Genomic DNA, 13,823 nt, shown 5'->3' with positions numbered 1-13,823 from the left:
GATATTAAATTATACGCAAGGACGTTCGAAAAACCGGAACCGGGACCAAAGTCAACTCTCAACGCTCGACGCAGTGGACTAAAAATTATGAGTCAACTATGCACAAGAATATAATATAATATTTAAATAATTATATAAATTATTTATATATTATATATATTTAAAAATAACGTCGACAAACTTGAAAATAAAATGATGTGAGCTGGTACCTACCTCCATGCGATCGCATGGCCTGTAGGCTTATTCTCCATGCGATCGCATGGGCCACTTTTTGTGGCCACATGCCTATAAATTTCGCGGTTTTGAGCGATCTTTTACACCATCTTTTTCCTTCTTCTTACTCATACCCTTATTATTAGAATTTAAAATTAAAATTAAAATTATAATATATATATATATATATATATATATATATATATATATATATATATATATATATATATATATATATATATATATATATATATATATATATATATATATATATTATAATTTTAATTTTAATTTTAAATTCTAATAATAAGGGTATGTTAGCGAATGTTGTAAGGGTGTAAGTCGAAATTCTGTCCGTGTAACGCTACGCTATTTTTAATCATTGTAAGTTATGTTCAACCTTTTTAATTTAATGTCTCGTACCTAATTATTATTATGCTTATTTAAGACGAAGTAATCATGATGTTGGGCTAAAATATTAAAGATTGGGTAATTGGACTTTGTACCATAATTGGGGTTTGGACAAAAGAACGACACTTGTGGAAATTAGACTATGGGCTATTAATAGGCTTTATATTTGTTTAACTAAATGATAGTTTGTTAATTTTAATATAAAGATTTACAATTGAACGTACCTATAAATAACCATATACACTCGATCGGACATGATGGGCGGGATATTTATAAATACTAATAATTGTTCATTTAACCGGACACGGGAATGGATTAATAGTTAATAGACTTATTAAAACAGGGGTGGATTATGTACAAGGACACTTGGCGTAATTGTTAACAAAGTATTAAAACCTTGGGTTACATGCAGTCGATATCCTGGTGTAATTATTAAACAAAGTATTAAGACCTTGTTACAGTTTAAGTCCCCAATTAGTTGGAATATTTGACTTCGAATATAAGGATAATTTGACGAGGACACTCGCACTTTATATTTATGACTGATGGACTGTTATGGACAAAAACCAGACGGACATATTAAATAATCTAGGACAAAGGACAATTAACCCATGAGAATAAACTAAAATCAACACATCAAACATCATGATTACAGAAGTTTAAATAAGCATAATTCCTTTATTTTCATATTTAATTGCACTTTTAATTATCGCACTTTTATTTTATCGCAATTTTATTTTATCGCACTTTTATTTATCGCAATTTCATTATCGTCATTTACTTTACGCTTTAAAATTTAGTTATATTTATTTTTAATATTTTACATTAGGTTTTATCTGCGACTAAAGTTTTAAAATCGACAAACCGATCATTAAACGGTAAAATCCCCCTTTTATAATAATAATATTACTTATATATATATTTGTATTTTTACAATTATAAGTTAAAACTAATATAGCGTTAAACTTGGCTAAGATCCCTGTGGAACGAACCGGACTTACTAAAAACTACACTACTGTACGATTAGGTACACTGCCTATAAGTGTTGTAGCAAGGTTTAGGTATATCCACTCTATAAATAAATAAATAACTTGTGTAAAATTGTATCGTATTTAATAGTATTTCCTAATAAAATATAAACTATTTCCTAGTACGCCTCGCACACATCATTAGTGTCTTGGAAATATAATCACTAGTCGTTAGTGATTTTGGGCGTTTTTGGGACTTATGTCAAAATGGGTTGACTTTGATTGGGTCAAATTGATAATGACACTAATTTGGATTAAAGGGATGTTAAACGCTTTTGTTAAGTGTTAAATTATGTTTTTGGATGTAATTACTCGCGAGTAGTAATATTGGGTTAAAATGATATTTTAACATAAGTCAAGCGTGGTCAAAAGCAATATGGGTCAATATTGCACTTGTTGGGGTTTTTGATGTAAATGGCGTTTGAAATGGTCACTACCTAAGTAGTAACCTAGTGTCGGGACCTAGGTTGGTCTAATTGATGTTAAGTATAATTTAAGTTAAATTGTACTTTGTAGATTGGGTATGAATTACCACCCGAAGTGGTAATTGGTTTATGTCCATTAGGTATTAAATGCGCGGGTTTTGGCAAGCAAGGTGTGATCCCTCGGCTAAGGGATGTTTGTGTTGAGTTCTCTTTTTGAGAATGACTATTTATGTGTATATTGTACCTACGTGTGATATAGGTGGTTACTTGCTCGGATTTGAGGACGAAGATCATGTTGTACATGACTTGTGCGGGCATTCCAAGGTGAGTGGAATAATTATATGCGTAGATATATAATGTATTTATTTGTTGTAGCGTGAGATGTGAAGCGTCGATGTGCTAAGACACCACATTTCACGTGACGAGTGAAGTGTCGATGTGCTAAGACACCACTCAAAGTAATAGGACGGGTGAAGTGTCGATGTGTTAAGACGCCACCTGAGGTGAAGTGTCGATGTGTTAAGACACCACCCGGAGTGAAGTATCTATGTGCTAAGATGCCACTCCAAGAGATTAACGGGTGAAGTGCCGATGTGTTAAGGCGCCACTCGAGGTGAAGTATCGACGTGTTAAGATGCCACCTCAAGTAAAATGAAGAGTGAAGTGTCGAAGTGTTAAGACACCACTCGGGGTGAAGTGTCAACGTGTTAAGACGCCACCCAGGGTGAAGTATCGACGTGTTAAGATGCCACCCGTGGGGTTAGTGTACGACGTGTTAAGTACACTAATGGATGTTATGAACTCTGACGGTCTTTAAATACCGTCCCCTCGTTCGATTGGTTAACCATGGTTATTGTGTTGTAGCGTAAGCATTTTATATTGTTCAATATATATATATATATATATATATATATATATATATATATATATATATATATATATATATATATATATATATATGTATATCTATATACATATATACATATATATATCTATATACATATATACATATATATATATATAGATATACATATATATCTATATATATATATATATATATATATATATATATATATATATATATGTATATATATATATATATATATATATATATATATATATATATATATATATATATATACATATATATATATATATATATATAGATATATATGTATATCTATATATATATATGTATATATGTATATAGATATATATATGTATATATGTATATAGATATACATATATATATATATATCTATATACATATATACATATATATATCTATATACATATATACATATATATATATAGATATACATATATATCTATATATATATATATATATATGTATATATATATATATATATATATATATATATATATATATATATATATACATATATATATATATATATGTGCTATTGTTGTGCTAGCTTGTGGTGTTGGAGGTTAATAGCTTTGTACTTGTGATGATAAGCTAATTATGTTGCTAGCATGTATGCGGTATGTGAGTAAGTGTTTGCAAGTAGGAATATTATATATGTATGTGTATAATTATTGCATTCACTAAGCTTTATGCTTACCCCTCTCGTTGTTTACCTTTTTATAGGTATTGTGTTATGAAGCTAGCTAGTTATTAGACTAGATGCGTAGGAGCGCTTGGGCTTGAAGGGGTAGCTTTTGGTTATATGGACGCGGATTGGGGATTTGGTAGTCTCCGGGATTATGCTCTTGGTATTGGGTTGGGTTATAGAGTCCTAATCCGTCTAAAGAGATAAATGGATCGAAATCGCTACATTATTTGTAAAATGGGTCATTGTGGGCCCGGTGTTGTAAAACTTATTTTCATTGCAGAAATATCTTAGTTTTACTTAATATGATGTGTTGTGAAAGTTATTTCGTTTAAAAGTGTCGGGAAGCGGGTTTTCCGCTCGCGTGAATTTGAAAAACTGATCAGGAACTTTTAGTTCAATTGGACGCCGTCCCAAGGGCTTGAATGCAGTCCAGTCCTTCAGAGCTAGACGCCGTCCAGATAACTGGATGCCGTCCAGATGTACTGTCCCAGAATTTTTTTTAGGGCGTGTTTTTGGTAAAACGAAGTCGGGTCGTTACATTGCATTACGTCCTGAAACTCATCAACCATTTTCTGATCGGTTAACCCAAAGATGATATCGTCCACATACACATGTACCAACATTATGTCGTCCCCCCTTTCCTTAATAAAAAGAGTCTGATCGATGACCCCTCGTCTAAAACCATTTTCTATCATATAGTTTGACAAAGTAGCATACCTAGCTCTCGGGGCTTGGTGAAGACCATAAAGCACCTTTTCTAAGAGATACACCTTCTCTGGATGATGTGGATCAATAAACCCCGGTGGCTGAGTTACATACACAGTTTCTTGGAGAGTACCATATAGAAACGCACTCTTAACATCCATATGAAACACTTTAAAACCTTTCCACGAAGCAAATGCTAAAAACATCCGTATCGCCTCAAGTCTGGCAACCGGAGCATATACCTCGTCATAATCAACTTCTGGAATTTGTTGATTACCTCGAACAACCAATCTTGCTTTGTTCCGCATCACGATACCATGATCATCTGTCTTATTTTTCAATACCCACTTCAGCCCATACGGCTTACAACCTGTGGGTGGTATTACCAATCTCCAAACACCCAAGTGATTAAACTTTTGAAGTTCTTCCTGCATGGCTAAAACCCACTCATCATACTGCAAAGCATCTTTGACGTCTTCCGGTTCGATTTGCGATACAAAAGCACAGTACGCATTCCCGAAGATTCTTCCGGTCTGATTCAATTTAGTATAAAAAGCAGTAACAACATTTGCAGAGGGTGTTACACGCTCATCCGAAGCAGAAGATTCACCTGTAGTAGCACCTGAAACACCTACAGGGTTAATTACATAATCATCAAGACGTTTAGGGAGAGAAACCGATCTACCAGACCATCTTAGTCCGCTGGTTTCAATGATGTCATCTGTATTAGTTAGTAAAGGATCCACAGTAACTGTTTGTATGGGTTCCTCATCTTGAAGTGGTTCTTCCAACACAGTTCTATTTGGTTCCTCCTCTACCAAGTCCTCGTATACTTCATCCAAATAAACTTCCTCCCCCTCAGACTGTAAGGTCGATTCCTCTAATACTGGAACTGAATCCCCTGAGTCTGAGTCATCATCATCAGTCCCTGTCACTGGTGCTGTATTATCTGTTATTTTAGGCACTTGAGATTGCATACGCACATCAGACATACGTTCAGCAGAGAGACGCATGTTATGTAGTGACCCGAACTTTTTCATGTTTATATATATTAAATGAAATTGATTTTTACATGATTAAGTGTTTCCAACATGGTAAGCAATCAAACTTTTTATGACTTGATTAATTGAAATAGGTTTCATATAGACAATTGACCACCCAAGTTGACCGGAGATTCACGAACGTTAACACTTGTAAAAACTATATGATGATATATATATATATATATATATATATATATATATATATATATATATATATATATATATATATATATATATATATATATATATATATATATATATATATATATATATCGTTAATATGATAAGTATGTACCTCATTAAGTATTTTAACAATGAGTTATATACATAAGAATGAGACTATTAATTTAAGAAACTCGAAACGATATATATAACGATTATCGTTATAACAACGTATTGCTAATTACATATGAATCATTTTAAGATATTGTTACACCATGTTAAATATGATAATTAATAAGTAAACATATCATTAGGTATATTAACAATGAACTACATATGTAAAAACAAGACTACTAACTTAAGGGTTTCGAAACGAGGCATATATGTAACGATTAACATTGTAACGACATTTTAATGTATATATATATCATATTAAAATATATTCATACATCATAATATCTTGATAATGTAATAATTTAACATCTCATTAGATATAATAAATAATGGATTAACAACATTAAATGTGATCGTTAACTTAAAGGTTTCAAAACAACACTTACATGTAATGACTAACGATGACTTAATGACTCAGTTAAAATGTATATACATGTAGTGTTGATCGGTCCCTAATTTATGTTCGGAATGGTTATTGATGACAAGGGTTTAATGTGATTTTCATGGTCGAAATGAAGTGTTTTCGTTGGTTTTAATGTATATATATCAAGTATTGAAGAAGAATGCGCGAAAAGAATATAAAAGATGCTGAAAATGTTGTCTTATGCGCGCTGTTACGAAATTGACCATAACTTGAGTATACGACCTCCGTTTGAGGTGAATCAAATTGCCAAACGTCCGTATTTCCAAGTGCTACAAACTTTATTTTTTTATGTATTCTGAAATTCGGGACCATCAGACATGTAAAATTCGAAAAGACCCACGAAATTAGAATGACTGATTCAGAATTTTACTTGGGCCAATACTGGTCTGTTTAGAAGACTTGGTTTTGGGCCTTTAAGCTATTCTTGGGCTGAACTTTTGAGGCTGAAGAAAATAAAATGATTAGACCTAAACATTACGGAGTATTATAAATAGAAGATGTATCATGAATTAAAGGGGAGCCGTGAGTCCCTCTTGGAGAAAATACGATTTTGACAGAAAGAAAGAAAAAAGGTCACGACAAAAGCAAAAGAAAATTACTACGTAATTAATTGTTAGGAGTTGGACTCAACATCATCAGGAAGAGAATAAGGGAGTATCATCAATTTATTCATATTTATATACTCTGTAGCTTTTGATTCATACTAGAGTAATTGTGAATGTTAATTTATTTTATCGTTTACTACATGAGATTGATGCATGAATTTTATGTCACTGATTTAATTGATAGTTCAACTCAAACTATGAGCTAAGCTTTAGGTTATTCCTTCCGTTGAACAATTGTTTTTCATGAATTCCTTTGAGTTTATGCAATTGTATGAGTATTAAATTGTGACATTAATGTTTATGCGTTGTTTGAGTGTTCTTGAATAAATTGATTGTTTGAATTATTGCAAGACAATTTATTTCCAGTTAACAATTCGTGCCTAGTCCAATTATGGTAAATTAGTTAGGGATTAAGACGAGTTGTATAATTAATATAAATTGTAGCCATAGTAGTTTCTTTCAATTAATTGTAAATTAATACTCAAAACTCATTGGTTTGATTGTTAGCAATTGGGATTCGGAAGGGATACATTTTCTCATCCTATTTACAACTCTTATTTAATTACTCGTTTATGCTTGTTTGTTCTTGTTAGTTATAATTTCTTAAATTAGTACTTTTAATCTTTTGCAATTAGTTTTAATCATCAAACCAGTATAAGAATTGCTTGATTTTAACCACAATCTCCCGTGGAACGAATCCTATTTACCTTAGCTAAGTTAGAGTAATTAGATCATTTTTGATCGGCCCTTCGATATCGATCAAATTTTGGCGCCGCTGCCGGGAAGAGTGTGCGCTTGATTGCAAGCTCTTATTTTTAATTGTTTTTTTTTTAAATTTTGGTAAAGTCTTAAAAATTATAAAACTTAAAAAATCCAAATTTTTTTTTTCTTTTTGCATTTAGTTTACTTTAGTTATTTATTTGCGTTGGTTTTGTTCGGCTTTACGCGTGGTATCTTTTGTTTTGTGCTCGCAGGTTAGTGTTTGCAAACTCTAACGATGGCAGAAAGAGACACACGTGGGGTGGATACGTACTACCAACCGGGTGAGTATGAGGATCATTCACCCATTGTTTATCTAGCTCAGAACGCGGATAATAACTGGCGATTTGAGGTTCGACCTCAATTAATTGCTATTTTGCCTACCTACCGAGGTACGGCTAACGAAGAACCGTATGAGCATATAACAGAGTTCAATGAAATGTGAGCTACAAATCAGATAAACGGCTTCACTGATGAAGAGGTACGTCTTCGTCTTTTCCCTTATTCATTAAAAGATAAAGCTAAGAGATGGTTTTTGTCCTTGCCCGCCTGGAGTATCTCTACTTGGGCGGTGATGAAAAAGAAATTCCTTGAGGAATTCTACCCTATAAGTAAAACTTCGGATATGCGTATGCAAATAAAATCTTTTAGGCAATTGCCAGGTGAACTTTTTCATGAAGCATACGAATGTCTGAAGGAATTACTTAGATCTTGTCCCCACCACGAAATACCGAAATGGGAACTTGTCAAAGTTTTTTATGATGGTCTTGACTCGCAAAATAGACAATTCCTGTTAGCGGCTAGTGGTGGTGTGTTTATGACTCGAAGTAGTGAGGATGAATGGGCATTTTTTGAGAAATTGAGCAAGGGTTCAAAAACCTAAGCTTCGGTTGCATGGAAAACTCACAATCCTTCCCATGTTAACCATGTGTCTAACTCGGTAAGGTCGACTAGGAATTTAGAAAAGGAATTAGATGAGATAAAGATGTTGCTTCCAATGTTTAACAACCCGAACCAGGGTGGTAGTGTTAATTTTGTGCAGGTTCAGGAGGCGTGCTCGATATGTGGTGATGCTTCTCATTATGCAAACGGTTGCAAAAAGGGGATACCATTAGGGATAGAAGAGCAAGTGAACGAGGTTTAAGGGCGGAAGTATGATCCATATTCTAACACCTACAACCCAGGGTGGCGAAATCATCCGAACTTCAGCTGGAACAACAACAACACCACATTGAATGCACCAAACCAACACCAAACCCAATACCCGAACCAATTTCAAAACAACAACCAATACCAAATGCAAAACCAAAACCAAAACTTGTCTCAAAATAATCAACAAAGTCAATCCTCAAGCACGGATGCTAGGATGGAGTCATTCATGGAAGAGATGAAAAAGACTTTGGAAATTCAAAATAAGTCAATTGCGGCATTGGGTAAGTAAATTGGTCAAGTGGCGGAGGAAAAGGAAACACGAGAATCAGTTACAATTCCGAGTTATACATTGCTTAACCCGAATCATGAATCACAAGGAAGAGGACATGAAGTGAACATGGTGGGCACTTTAAGAAATGGAAAGGTATATGATAACAAGGTAAGAATGCCCAGGAAATCAGAAATCTAGTATGGTCCAGGTAAGTCTCCTATTTTACATGATTTGAATAATAATGTTAATGAAGTTCCGGTGGATTTTGGGGTTGGGTTAAATGTTGAAAAATCGGTAGTTGAAAAGTTTGAGGAAACGGATATGGAGACTAATACCATTCCATTCCCTAAGGCTTTGGAGTCCCTGAACCAATTCCCTTATGGGAAAAAAGGACCAAAAACGGATGATATGTGGGAAACATTTAAACAAGTAAAAATAAATATTCCACTTATTGATGCAATCAAATAAATTCCTGCATATGCTAAGTTTTTAAAAGATTTGTGTGTTCAAAAGCATAAACTCATTGCCCAAAAAGATAAAATTAACTGAAAAAGTGAGTGCTGTAATCTCGGGTTCACTTCCACCTAAGTTTAAGGACCCAGGGACACCTTTAATTTCGGTTACGGTGGGGAATGTTAATATTAAAAAGGCTTTGTTGGACTTAGGGTCTAGTATTAACATACTTCCATCGAGTCTTATTGAACGGTACGAGTTGGGAACTTTAAAACAAACTGATATTCTCATTCAACTTGCGGACCGGTCAATAAGAACTCCAAGGGGTATGTTAGAAAATGTGATTGTGAAAGTTGAGGATTTTTATTACCCGGTAGATTTTGTTGTTATGGACATTGAGACCAACTTTAGGGAGACCCAACCGACGATCATTCTTGGTCATCCATTTTTAGCCACAATTGATGCTCTTATCAATTGTAGAACCTGGGTTATGGACATTTCTTTTGGTAATAAGAGATCACGGATTCATATTTTTAATTCATTACAAACACCGGATGTCCAGGACTATTTTTTGTTGGATACTAACCATGAACAGGTTCAAAAGTTTACACTGGATGTGAAAGAGAAAGAGGATGTAAGGAAATTTAGTGAAGAGGGTATGACGAGTGAATTTATGGAATCTCAATTAAGAACTAATGCAGAAATTTTGATAAGCCAACAAGAGTCAATCCAAAATCTTGAGCGCGAGTTGAAAATTTTGAGTCAAGTTTTTGAAACAAAGTTGAGTTCATCTATTAGCACCACTTGTTCATTACCGATGAAAGAAACCGTGATGGCAGCATCCACATTTGTTGGGGTCGATGAAAAAGTTTCTAAATATGAAGAGGATGAACATTTGGTAACCTCGAAGACGATTAGGCCCTACCAACCACCACCAATGAGAAAGTCAAATGAACATGTATCTAGTGATAACAAAATGGATAATGTTCTTATTCTTAATGAGTTTGTTGGTGCACTTGATGAGTCTAGAGAGTTCGATGGGAAGGCAGTCAAAGTAACGGGGGGAACCGTAGAAAAACTTGTTGAATGGTTTGGAGGTCACAAGATCAAAGTGAATAAGAATGTGAAGGTGAATTCTCAAGTTAATTATGAGGTGTCTTCAATTTTAGAGGATCTTGAAGGGCCTAAGTATGGGGGAGACGTGGGAAATCCACCACATATTTTTGTGAGATCGCATAATAAGGTAGAGGAAGATAAGGATAACCCAATGCTTGATCGTTCTATGAGGAAATTACATAGACGGGTCCACGATGCTAGAAGTAGAAGAGATGAAATTTTGAGCAACCGTCTTGTGTGTAACTTGTCTTCTAAAGAAAAAGATAAATTGTTTAAGTTAATGCATGTGGCTAAAGAGAATGATGTGTGATTGGATTCTAAATTGAGGAAAGTTAGAGATATTGAAGGTTCTCACAAAGTGAGAGAAGGAGTAACCTTCTACAGTCCCGGAATTAGCTGAAGTGGAGGAAGAGTCGTGTGCACGACTCAGAAATAAAAACTGCACAAACTATGTGTAGAGTTTGTAAGTCTTCTTTATTTTATTTTTACTTTTTATCTATTTTATTTTTATTTATTTTTAGTTAAATGAATTTTGTGGGTATGTTCACTGCAAGCCCTCACGCGACAAAACTCGTCCACCCGAGGGAATCGGGTGGTTTAAAGGCTTGTTGCACATGCTAAGTGCAATCGTGTGCCCTACGGAAGTGGCTAGTTAAGATTTTACGCTTTCTTTTTGTTTTTCTTTTTATAAGCTGTAATGGAAGGATGAATGTAACTCGTGATGATGAATCAAAGTGGTGTGTAATAGCTATTATTGAATGGTGAACGTGCGAGTATCTCGGTAATATGTTAAAGTTTTCCTTTTCTTTTCACATAAGTATTTTAATATTCTTAAACATGCGTACGAGAGCGTAGCATGATGTAAGTGTGGGGGAGAGGGGAAATTAAAATTTTTTTGGGATACATTATTTGGGTTTGAAGCTTAAAATGAGTAAAACATTATGATTATTGCGATTGAACAAAATTTTTATCATAATTTTATAACAAACCAAGTGTGATTTTTGTGCAAAGGAGTTGAAAGAATAAGTGAAGTGGCATGGTATTAATGGGTATTAAGAAGAGTTGGTTGTTAGCACCTAAATTAAACAATTTTTTTCAAAGTGGTAAAGCTAAGAAGTAAAGTCTTCTTAGTTGTGTTATCAAGGTGTTTTCAAAAAGGAAGTAAAGTCTTCCAATTCATATTTAAAGCACTTTTTAGTGCAGTTTTTAACCCATGAATTGACGAAAGTGAAAGGTACAAAATGTCATTTCCTGTTCATTCACATCTTGTTTCGATACTGGGAACAAATGCTAGTGCTTGGACTTGTTCTGTGTCTCTATCCAAAACCAGGATTAGCTGTGGATGACACTAGCCATACCCGCAGTTCGCTGCAAAATAGCCAGTATAGGGGCTGGATAAATATTCCTACACGAGAGCCATGCTTGGGGCTAAAACCACAAAACGAGAGCTCGATGGAGCCAAATCCATAAAACAGCCAGTATAGGGGCTGGATAAATATTCCTACACGCGAGCCTTGTTGGGGCGTATAATACCGCTAAAAATAGAGCTAGATGGGGCTAAATCCATAAAAACTATTTCTCATTATAAGTCACGTGGGACTTAAATTCCACGACCCTTCGTCGATTGTCCACCCTGCTCCGAGAGTCACCGGAGGAGTTGTTGGGGCATGAGATGAGTGCCGTGATCCTAAAACACCAGGAGAACCAAAAAGGGTGTCTTCGGACACTCTGGCACACCAACCTTTAAAACAATGGAATTGAGGGTTTATGGTTCTTTTATCTAGTTTGTATGACGGATGGCTCTCACTTGACTCATGGTTTATTTGAAGATTCCAAAGTTCGAGGTTCTATTACACTTTTGAAGTATTTGCTCGAGACGAGATGTTAGTATAATCATGATTTAAATCAAGAAGTTAAAGTTGGTTAAGTGAGAGCCATGTCGGAAGAATTTATGTTTCATAGCGAGTTCAAGGCTTTGCAGTTTTATACATGCTTTTGAAGATTTATCATTTGTTAAAGGTTCGAGTGAAGATTTGAGTTGAAGATTGTTTGAGGACAAACAATGATAAATGTGGGAGATTTGATCGGTCCCTAATTTATGTTCGGAATGGTTATTGATGACAAGGGTTTAATGTGATTTTCATGGTCGAAACGAAGTGTTTTCGTTGGTTTTAATGTATATCAAGTATTGAAGAAGAATGCGCAAAAAGAATATAAAAGATGCTGAAAATGTTGTCTTATGCGAGCTGTTACGAAATTGACCATAACTTGAGCATACGACCTCCGTTTGAGGTGAATCAAATTGCCAAACGTCCGAATTTCCAAGAGCTACAAACTTTATTTTTTATGTATTCTGAAATTCGGGACCATCAGACATGTAAAATTCGAAAAGACCCACGAAATTAGATGGACTGATTCAGAATTTTACTTGGGCCAATACTGGTCTGTTTAGAAGACTTGGTTTTGCGCCTTTAAGCTATTCTTGGGATAAACTTTTGAGGCTGAAGAAAATAAAATGATTAGACCTAAACATTACGGAGTATTATAAATAGAAGATGTATCATGAATTAAAGGGGAGCCGTGAGTCCCTCTTGGAGAAAATACGATTTTGACAGAAAGAAAGAAAAAAGGTCACGACAAAATCAAAAGAAAATTACTATGTAATTAATTGTTAGGAGTTGGACTCAACATCATCAGGAAGAGAATAAGGGAGTATCATCAATTTATTCATATTTATATACTCTGTAGCTTTTGATTCATACTAGAGTAATTGTGAATGTTAATTTATTTTATCGATTACTACATGAGATTGATGCATGAATTTTATGTCACTGATTTAATTGATAGTTCAACTTAAACTATGAGCTAAGCTATAGGTTATTCCTTCCGTTGAACAATTGTTTTTCATGAATTCCTTTGAGTTTATGCAATTGTATGAGTATTAAATTGTGACATTAATCTTTATGCGTTGTTTGAGTGTTCTTGAATAAATTGATTGTTTGAATTATTGCAAGACAATTTATTTCCAGTTAACAATTCGTGCCTAGTCCAATTATGGTAAATTAGTTAGTGATTAAGACGAGTTATATAATTAATATAAATTGTAGCCATAGTAGTTTCTTTCAATTAATTGTAAATTAATACTCAAAACTCATTGGTTTGATTGTTAGCAATTGGGATTCGGAAGGGATACATTTTCTCATCCTATTTACAACTATTATTTAATTACTCGTTTATGCTTGTTTGTTCTTGTTAGTTATAATTTCTTAAATTAGTACTTTTAATCTTTTGCAATTAGTTTTAAT

The sequence above is a fragment of the Rutidosis leptorrhynchoides genome, chromosome 7 (assembly GCF_046630445.1).
Source record: "Rutidosis leptorrhynchoides isolate AG116_Rl617_1_P2 chromosome 7, CSIRO_AGI_Rlap_v1, whole genome shotgun sequence".
Taxonomy (NCBI): domain Eukaryota; kingdom Viridiplantae; phylum Streptophyta; class Magnoliopsida; order Asterales; family Asteraceae; genus Rutidosis; species Rutidosis leptorrhynchoides.
Note: the sequence above shows the minus strand (reverse complement) of the source record.